This window comes from Mesoplodon mirus (assembly GCF_964341445.2).
Source record: "Mesoplodon mirus genome assembly, chromosome: 3".
NCBI classification, from domain to species: domain Eukaryota; kingdom Metazoa; phylum Chordata; class Mammalia; order Artiodactyla; family Ziphiidae; genus Mesoplodon; species Mesoplodon mirus.
Genome location: NC_138978.1, coordinates 138,983,653 through 138,993,607, shown reverse-complemented (window position 1 = coordinate 138,993,607; position 9,955 = coordinate 138,983,653). Strand labels below are relative to the sequence as shown.

General features: G+C 42.9%; 1 pseudogene across 1 annotated transcript in view; it reads right to left on the bottom strand.

Moving 5' to 3' along the window:
* Positions 1-356: 356 nt before the first annotated feature.
* The window catches only part of LOC309799556 (U3 small nucleolar RNA-associated protein 25 homolog), a 29,298-nt pseudogene continuing 19,699 nt past the window's right edge, over positions 357-9,955 (bottom strand). The window contains exons 9-12 of the transcript in view: positions 9,328-9,510; positions 9,079-9,191; positions 8,106-8,351; positions 357-1,888 (exon numbers count right to left, since the gene is read on the bottom strand). The product of the transcript in view is annotated as a U3 small nucleolar RNA-associated protein 25 homolog (transcript). The remainder of the gene's footprint in view (positions 1,889-8,105; positions 8,352-9,078; positions 9,192-9,327; positions 9,511-9,955) is intronic.

Here is a 9,955-nt window from a genome sequence, read left to right as displayed (position 1 = left end):
TGCATATATATGGAATCGGAAAAAAAAAAGGTTCTGAAGAACCTAGGGGCAGGCTAGGTAGACGGAGGCGTAGAGAATGGACTTGAGGACACGGGGAGGGGGAAGGATAAGCTGGGACGAAGTGAGAGAGTGCCATGGATTTATAATACACTACCAAGTGTAAAATAGATAGCTAGTGGGAAGCAGCCGCATAGCACAGGGAGATGAGCTCGGTGCTTTGTGACCACCTAGACGGGTGGGATAGGGAAGGTGGGAGGGAGACGCAAGAGGGAGGAGATACGGGGGTATATGTATAGCTGATTCACTTTGTTATAAAGCAGAAACACACCATTGTAAAGCAATTATACTCCAATAAAGATGTTTAAAAATTTTTTTTAATTTAAAAATTAAAAAAAAGGTCAAGAAAGCCAAGAAACAGCTGAGGTACCATTCAGAATAAAGGCCACTACAGAGATATGACAACTCAAAGCAGTATGTAACTCTGAACTGCATCCTTTTGCTATAAAGGTTATTATTGGGACATTTGGCAAAATCTGAATGGGGCCCAAGGATTAGTGGCAATTTCCTGATTTGACGGTTGTTTTGAGGTTACATAGAAAAATGTCCTTGTTTACATGAAATACATACTAAATTCAGGAGTGATTTTTAGGAGTGACAGGCCCAGCAACTTGGCAATTTATTTTCAGATGATTCAGGTTCTGAATTGGTAATTTTTCTGTCTGAGGAATAGTTCAATTTTTTTTTTTTTTTTTTTTTTTTGGGCCACGCTGTGCAGCTTGCAGGATCTTTGTTCCCTGACCAGGAACTGAAACTGGGCCTCGGCAGTGAAAGCGCCGAGCCCAAACCACTGGACCGCCAGGGAACTCCCTAAAAATGTTTTTAAAAGTGTAACTTCTTTTCCTTTTTATGTTATATGACTTAAAAAATGACTATAGCAATGAAGACAGTGATGTTGACGATGAATTTGTGACATCAAGAATTTCATAAAATTATTTCTTGAAATAAGGTAGAAATTCATGTTATTTTATATAATGTGATTTTTAAGTATATATTTTCATTAAAACATTTAGGAGTTAAAAAAAGATCAGTGAACGAATGTGCTCTTCTAGGTTGAATTAAAATAGAATATTTAAGGTTTAAAAAAGTTTGGCTGGGGAAAAATAACAGTTTTGCAAAACCTTTGCGATCCAAAACTAAGATGATATTCAACAGCAAGAAGTATTCCAATTTCTCATAACCAGTTCTCACAAGCAAAGAAATGCATGCCTCACTTTAAGAAGGTGTCCAATAGAAACAGGCAAATCTGAAAGAGTTTACCAAGTGTAATAAATTAGAGGTGAAATCACAACAAAAGAATTTATGGCGTACAAAAAAATTCACAAGTAGAAGATTCCTTCTATCAACTTCTCAGAGTTCCATGAGCTCTCCCCTGACCTCTGAAAGATGGGTTTTACCAAAATCTGGTTTACACGGAACTTTTCAGGTATATATGGTCTGAAAAGAAAGAAGTATCTGCTAAGAACCTGCCTGGTGCTCCTTCCTTGTTGCAGCCCTTCTTTGTGTAAGTGATCAGAATCAGGTCCAAGAGACACAGAATCAAGCATGACATATCACACCAAACACCATTTCCTGTCCAACCAATTCTCATCTCTCTCCAGTAATGAAAAGGTGGACGTTCTTCTTGGACTGCAGCATCTGTGCAGCCCGCTCCACCCCGACCACAGCAGACAGCCTCTGGGCATCGTACTTGGAGTAGGGGACAGTGCAGGTCCAGGCAGCTTCCTCTCCTCTGGTGGCGGCTTGCAGCATGTTACAGACTTCACTGTAGAAGTGGGGATATGTTGGCAGTTCATAGAAAATTAGGTTCCTGATGCCTTTTATTGTGTATCTGTTAGAAGGAGAAAGAGAGGCTATGTCTACATGAGAAATTTTATGGAAAAGCCACCGAAGAGTTTTACAGGGACATAGTCACTCTCGCTGTTTCATGCAAGGAGAAAGACCATGGCACAAATAACACACAGACCAAAAGTTACTCAAATTTGAGCTGGAGGGGCTCATTTTTTGTGACAGTGTATTTGAATTCCTAATGTTTGGCTTAAGATAATGATAAAATGAATTTGCACTTCTTGAGCCTAATCTGAGCAGACTGAGGTAGGGTGGGGAAGAATAGTAGACAAGGATTAGAAATCTGTCGCAGAAAATTTGAAAAGCAGGCATTTCCAATTTAACATTATCCTAATTATAATCAGGCAAAACAGTGTTCTGTAATGGAGATGAGGTCAGACCAGACCCAGTACATAAAATAAACAGCATAAACTGTAAATGCACTCCCATTAGTCTTTTCTTGTCATTCTGTAGACATGTTAACTCCATGGCAGATGTCCCAAGTTCACCCATTTACAAAATCCTGCCCGAGGACCCATTAGGCATTATGGGAAGGCAATTAATTTCAACAGCTTCCTCGCTTCTTTCCCTGCTGCACAGGGCTGCATGGTGTGGGGGGGGTGCAGACCCTAGGGACGCGCCTTACGGTTCGGGTTGAGATCAATCATTCCCTCTTGGGCTCCATGACCAAAGATTTTATACGTTGACAAGTTTCTGATTTTTCCTGTTAAGACTCTCATACAGGGCTGATGTCAGACTCCCTCGGGAATTTTATTTTATTCATGGACGGTAAGTTTTCCTTGTCTTTTTATCCCTTGGCTCATCCTGATCTCTCTGGAGACCCTCCTCTCCCAAAATATAACTGCAGCCCATTACTTGGATCAGCTTTCCACATCCTCTTTCCATAAAGGAATTTTAATGGCTAATGATGTTGAAAAAACACAGTTCTGCCTCAGTAGTTATCAAAACAAACACAGAGTTCCATTTCTGCTTAGTATGTAGAAAACTCAAGAGAATACTGCTCCCGTGCTAACAAGAAAAAGATAATCTACAACAGTGTTCCTTTTCCTGAGCCTAGACAGCTGATGTCACAGGGCAACCAAGTGAACGGATTCAACGGTGCCCTGGTGTGTGTGTAACAACTGATTCTCAGTGGGGGAGGATAGGTGCTGATTTGAAGCATTTGCCAATTTCTGTGGTGTAAATACTCCATTTCAAGCTACCAGTGTCATGTTGCTGAACTTGGAACTGGGAAGAGATGTGCAACCATACCTTAAGAGCTGGTATGAGCCAGCTTCAGCCCATCACTGACTGAATTCCAAAGAGTGACAAGATGGTCTGAAGAAAGACAGGACATATGAACCACTTCACCTTTGGCAGAGCACAGTGGGGAAGAGGGCAGCTGCTAAGAAAGTGGGTAGGAAGAAAAAAGCTACACTTTTAACAAGTTCTTAAAGGGCAATTATGGGCTTGCATGACAGTTCAGAATCCCTGGGATTCCCGGACACTCCTTTACTTCACAGTCATGATGGCTTTTCCAAAGGTCTCCACTGGGAGCCCTGGAAAGGCTGGACGCAAGGCAGAAGACCTGAGAGACCCCGATGGTGGTGCAGACATGAAAACTCACTCTCTTCCCAGAGCCATGTTGTATATGAAGCTAAAGCCTGAAGCCAGTGAGGGGGCAAAGGTCAACTGCCAGGGTGGAGTCAGAAGCAGCAAAACTGTGTGCCCTAAGGGAGGAGCATTAACCCCTCACCCCATCCCTCCCCACCACAGGACTTACATCCAGTCAAAAGAGCAGTCTGGGGAAAGGGGAAAGGGCATGAAGACTGGGGAAAGGGCATGAAGCCTGTTCAGCCCAAGATCCTGCACTGATGTAAGCAGATGTTTGCCACCACTGCAGAGATGCAGGGAACTCTTCCCCACCAAGACCCCTCGTAGAACAAGGCAGAGGCTGGCCACCATGGAGGGTGGTGCAGGAGCCCTGAGAAAGCGCCAGCTCCAAAGCCCAGGATGGACAGAACCTGCCTGCATCTGAGCTGGACCAGGAGGAGAACAACTGCCCCACTTCAAGCCTTAGGGGAGGAGCGAGCAGGAGCAGCCTGCTGCTGGGGGAGGGGCCGGAGCGTGGGAGAGGCTCTCCCTCGGCACAGGGGTGCAGGGCATGGTGAAAGCTGAGAGGGGAGCAGGACACTGAGACAAGGCCCTCCAGCACTGGGCCCCACAGTGGGCCACTGTCTGCTGGAGGAACTGGCAGTTTGTGGTAAATAGAAGGCAACGACGGTAACAACCAAATCCTAACTAGATTCACAACTGCCACGCTAGTGGCCTGACAGAAGAGGCGTCCAGGCCAGCTACTTACTCAGGCACTACGTTCAACTGACAATTACAAAAAACACAGAAAAGCAAGAAAAAGACATTAAAACCATGAGGTATCATTTTGACTATCAAGTCACTGGAAAAAAGGAGAATTTACAGAAATATTTACAGAATTTACAGAAATAGGCTAATGGAGTATAAATTATTGTGAGTGTGTATTTCACCGGGGAGGGGAGAAGATGGGAGTGGCAACACACAGCAAATTTTAAACTGGGTACAGCTTTTGAACAAATAAGTTTTCCTTTCCAAATTTATCCTAAGGAAATGCCTAGGCAACTATGCCATCAACTACGCATATGGATGCTCTTGGCATTATTGTATATAATAACAGAAAACAACAAATCAGTATGCCCATTAAAAGGAAACTGGGTTAATTATATACCCATACAATGTAACACTATGCAACCATTAAAAAGGATGCTATACACACCTTAAAGATTACTTATAATTACACAGAAAAGGTATTTTTACAATGTAAAGATTTAGCAGACCTACCTTGACCAAGTGATTACATTTAGTATCACCAAAAATGGGACAAACTGACACCCTGGGCCTCTTGAGGAGATGCAGGGGGAAGTACACAATAGCCTCTATGTAGAATTCTTACTAAAATAATGTTTAAATCTTTGGTCCCCGAACTCTAATGCTCACTGAATCACCTATTTGTTTTTTAAAAATACCTGTAATTGGTCCCCATCCCCAAACACCATGATTTAATTGATACTGGGGTATGACCAGGGCATTCAGATTTTTAAAAGCTCCCCAAGGGGATTCTAATATGTAGCAAAGTTTGGGAACACTGATCTAAATAATAAGAAAACAGCCAAATCCAGATGTGAGACATTCTACAGGAAACTGGACTGGACTCTTCAAAACATATCAGTATCACAGCAAGAAACAAAGGCAGAGAATTATTCTAGATCAGGGTTTCTTAACCCTGGCACTACTGCCATTTTAAGCCAGGTAATTCTTTGGTGTAAGGGCTGTCCTGTGCACTGTAGGACGTCTAGCAGCACCCAGGCCTTGACCCGCTTGAACCACTAGACCACTAGAGTAACCCTCCAACTGTACCAACCAAAAATGTCTCCAGATATTTCCAAATGTCCCTTGGGGAGCAAAACTGCTCCTGCTTGAGAACTGCTAAAATAGACTAAAGAAACATGTCACGCAAATGCAACGTAGGATTCTTAACTAAATCCTGGATTGGAGCGGGGGGTGGGTGGTGAGAAGCAGCTGTAATAGTCATTTTGGGAACAACTAGGAAAATTTGCATACAGACTAAATATTAGATGGTATTACTGCAGTAATGTCAAGTGGTATGTTAATGGTGTTGTGGTTAGATAAAAGAATGTTGTTTTTAAGCTCTACAGGCTGAAAGGTTGAGGAGTTAAGTGTCACGAAGCCTCCCATAATTTACTCTCAAATGGTTCAGGAAGAAAAAATAAGAGATGTGAGTGGAAAGAGAGAAGGAGAGACAGAGAATGTGGGTGCATGAGAATGTGGCAAAATGCTAACAGCTGGTGAAGCCTAAGTGGAAGGAGTTAGAGATGTTCACTGGGATAGTCTTACAATGTCTTTTGAAATGAAATCTTCCCAAATAAAAAGTTGGAGCGGGGGCAGGATATAGTAGAACTATATATATATTAACTTAAAAATACATCCATAACATACAAGTATATACCAAAATGCTAACTTATTTAAGCTTTTTTTCAATAAGCACATAAAACATTCAAGATAAAAGAAAGAAAAATCCAAATGTGTACACTGTGATCCCAATGTTGGTGTCCTTTTTAAAATGCCTGTGTCTGTGTGTGTGTGCACGTGCACATGTTTTTTACATCAAAGAGACAGGAAAGAAATACACCAAAATGGGTATTTATATCAGTAAGATGATAGGTGATCCCATTTTTTTAACCTAGATTTTCTAGGTTCTCTACAATAATTGTGTAATACTCTTATAATGAGAGTATTTTTAAAGCAAAATAAAACAACAAAACCAATTCCAATAGGTATTATATTTAAAACCCAAGAAAATCTCTCTTAGGACCAATTCGTGCACAGTAGAGACTAGGCATCTCCTGGAAATAAGAGCACGTGACCAGAACCTCTTCAGAGGGGCAGTTAGTAACAATTCCCATGGTCTTCTGCACCTCTTCCCCTGCCTTCCTCCTCTCCTGTATGTGCTTTGGGTCTTCGGTGACCCCTACAAATATGGCGTAACACTGTGACAGGACCCAAAACTAAGGACATTCCCGATGTCTATGTTACCTGACAACTGTTAAAGATAAATGAGGCAACCACAACTGACTTGCAAGGCTGGCTCCTGCATACAGTCTATAAAGACGAGGTCTGTTACTTCTATAACTGGGGTTCTCCCTGGGGCAGGGAGCACTCAGAAACACCCCACTAGCGTTTCCCACCTCCAGAAATCCTACCTCCAGAGTTTCTGATTGCCCCCTGCTTAAGAATCCTTCCTGTGCTAACCCACTGATAATGCTCAGAGAAAGAACTGTGAACTGTCCTCCCCTCAGGAGGGCCATCATGACCAAATGCCCATCCCATCCTAAGATTCTACTGGTTTCATCTCCCCAAAGAAAACAAATCCTCAGGATGAAAGTTTTTTGCTAGCTCACAAATGAACTGCAATATGTCTAACACGGCCTACTTCCATAGAGAATATAAATACAGAATTTTAAAGCTGGATACTAAAGTGTAAAATACATGTACTTTTCCCAAGGTCAAATGAAAAAATCAAATCACAAAGACACTGCAGATCAAAATACCCATCATCACCTTGGTGACCTCTCAAGCAAAAAAATCTATAGCTGGGAACCTTGAGATAATTGGCAGTTGCAGGTTATCTCCATTCAACTTAAACACCCACTAACCTGGTCCAGGGTACAAAGCTAATGGCCCGTGTTCGGTTTGTCTTTATAGTGACTTTGGGGACAAAACAGTTTGGTCAATAAATGAACAGTGTAAGACAGAAGACTGTCCTGCCTACTTAAGAGAAAGGGCTCCTTTGACATCATGCCCTCTCCTTGAAAAGCTGCTACTTGAGAGCAGTCCTCATCCCAGCTTAGCTCACTCTTGCTACAGACAATCACGCTGGGAAGTTTTCCAATCCATCCACTTCATTTAAAGGACTTGCTTTGATGTATCAAGCTTTTGGAAAACTAAGGGCTCTTTAGACCTGCTGAGTGCAAACTCCCCCAAAATACCATTTCCAACATGAATGAAAACAACAACTCACTGGAACAAAGCAAATAATGATGCCAGCAAGAAGCAAACCCTGAAGCCCTTAAATAGTCACCTCTAAGCCCCTCACCTTTTGCTTCTCCTAAACTTCAAGGAGCCCCTTAGTCCTGGTTCTCCTTGGTGCAGAAGTGTGTGTGCACTGCCTCAGGACAAATGAGAGCTTTCTGAACACTGACCCTGTACTCAACTTCCATCTCCACAGACCACACAGTCCCCAGGTGTTTCATCTGTGCTTCTACGACAGGTTCCTCCCTTTCCTGTATTCAGTTGAGAGCTGCTCAACTCTGTAATATCCTTCTTGAGGGGTATACCCACAGCTACAGGAGGTACCCTAAGTATGGACCCACTCCAGATCTGTATACAGGTTATGCTGTAGTCACTCATTCGTTTCTACCACCTTTTCCAACAATGCCCATTTTGAAAGAAAACCAACCAACCAATCAAGAAAAGTCTGTCCAGCCCCCCAGACTCTGGCTTGTCTGCAGGAGGTGAAGCAAGGGAGGACCTTATAACACAGCAAAGCCCACCATGCACTTGGAAGCAGACCCTCCAGAGAGGACACTTGAAACCTGGCCCTACTTTACCTTTTGTAGAAATGGAAGTGCTCTGTGAGGAGCAGGAACTGCTTCTCTCCTTGAAGGAAGAAGTGTCTGGCCCTGGAGACACCAGACTTCTGGGTGTACTCGCAGATATGAGTGAAGTTCAGTTCCTCCTCCTTGAAGTAATTTCGGAGACGCACAAAGTCAAAGTAGGAGGGGACATAGATAAGCGTGTGAGACGTGACTGCATCACGATACTGAGGCAAAATCTTGTTGACGAAAAAGTTAAACCTGATTTGGAAAGGCAAAGGGCAGAGAGTCAGTGGTCTAGAGGTGAGCCATAGTGTCACTGCCAACTGCATGACCCTGGGCAAGTCACAATCTCCTTCTACCTCCCCTAAGAGGCCAATTTGGCCTACCTCATTGCAAAGAGATTATATAGGGATAAAACTTGTTAAGCGCATCAAAAAGTAAGTGCCAACACTATTCATCATAAAGGATAGATGTGATGCTGGTATATCCCAGAGAATTATTCTAGGAAGTACGTAACTGTATCATTCATTCATTCATTCAGTTGTCAATCAGTCAGTCAACAAATAATTACTGAACACCTACCATGTGTTAAGCACCATTCTGCTACCATGGGTCCCCTGACTAAACACAATGAGAAGACGGGGAAATTACATAGAGAATTAGAAAAACAGTTCTTGCCCTGAAGGGCTTAGAATTAAGTTGTTGACATGAGGCATTAAAAAATTAATGTAATTTAAAAATGCCACAGTCTAGGGGAAAGTACCCTTGATTTACTAACCCTGACACTATTGGAACTAGGACAACACACCATTTCTCTGGCCTTCAGTGTCCTCCTCTGTCAATGGCATGATTGGATTCAATTATCTCATTTCATTTCGTAAATGGTAACTAAGAAAGCCAACGTGGAATACAATTCTAAATTTGAATGCCCAAGTAAAATCCCTCTCTGTGACCCCCAGGGATCCAATGGGACAGGGGAGGGTACCTGGCATCAATCACTGAAGCTAGGTTTTCAGGTTCCATCCTCTGGAAGACATGTGGGAGCTGCACCAGGACATGACTGATGCAGCCTGTCATCGGGACGTTCCTCACAGCCACCTGCCAGGAGTCAGTGAGAACATTAGGAAGTGAGCTATCCCCATTGTTGACCAAATGCTGTCCTCTCCTTCTGCCTCATGACCCAAACAATACACAATACTTCATGAAAATTCAGAGAAAGAAGGAGAGAACCCACCTGGCCTTGCACATTGACGCAGTACTTGTTGAACACAGAGTTGATCTGGGCATCCTGCAGGGCCCCAAACAGCAGCGTCTGACGATAGTACTTGGACCAATTATTGAGGTTCCACATGCGCACTCGAGAAAAGTCCACCCCATGTGAGTCCAAGGGCAGTAGGTTCATGTGGTTCATCAAATGCTTTGAGCAGAAGTAATACTCCATTAATACTTATTGAACACTTACCTGTTGGGCGTTGCTAACCTTTCTATAAGCCCATCATCTTATTTAACCCCATGAAGTAGATACTATCATCTCCCAAATTACAACAAGAAAACAGGCTCAGATGGGTGAGTGACTTGCCCATAGTCAAGCGAACAAGAAGAAAAGCTCAAACTGGCCACCTTGTGGATCTCTCAAAAAGGATCAAGATGCTACCTATACAGAATATTTCTTTTAAAGGAAATTCTGAAATGCCACTCTGGTCACTCTATAAGCAACTCAGTTCCAGACTTGGACAAGAAGGGAAATGACACGGAAAACAGAGCTGCTGTCCTTCCATGACTTGGCTCCCAAAACGTTAGAAAATTCCCGGAGTGACTACATGTGCCTTTTGCTCAAAATAAAGATGACTCAACCATCGACA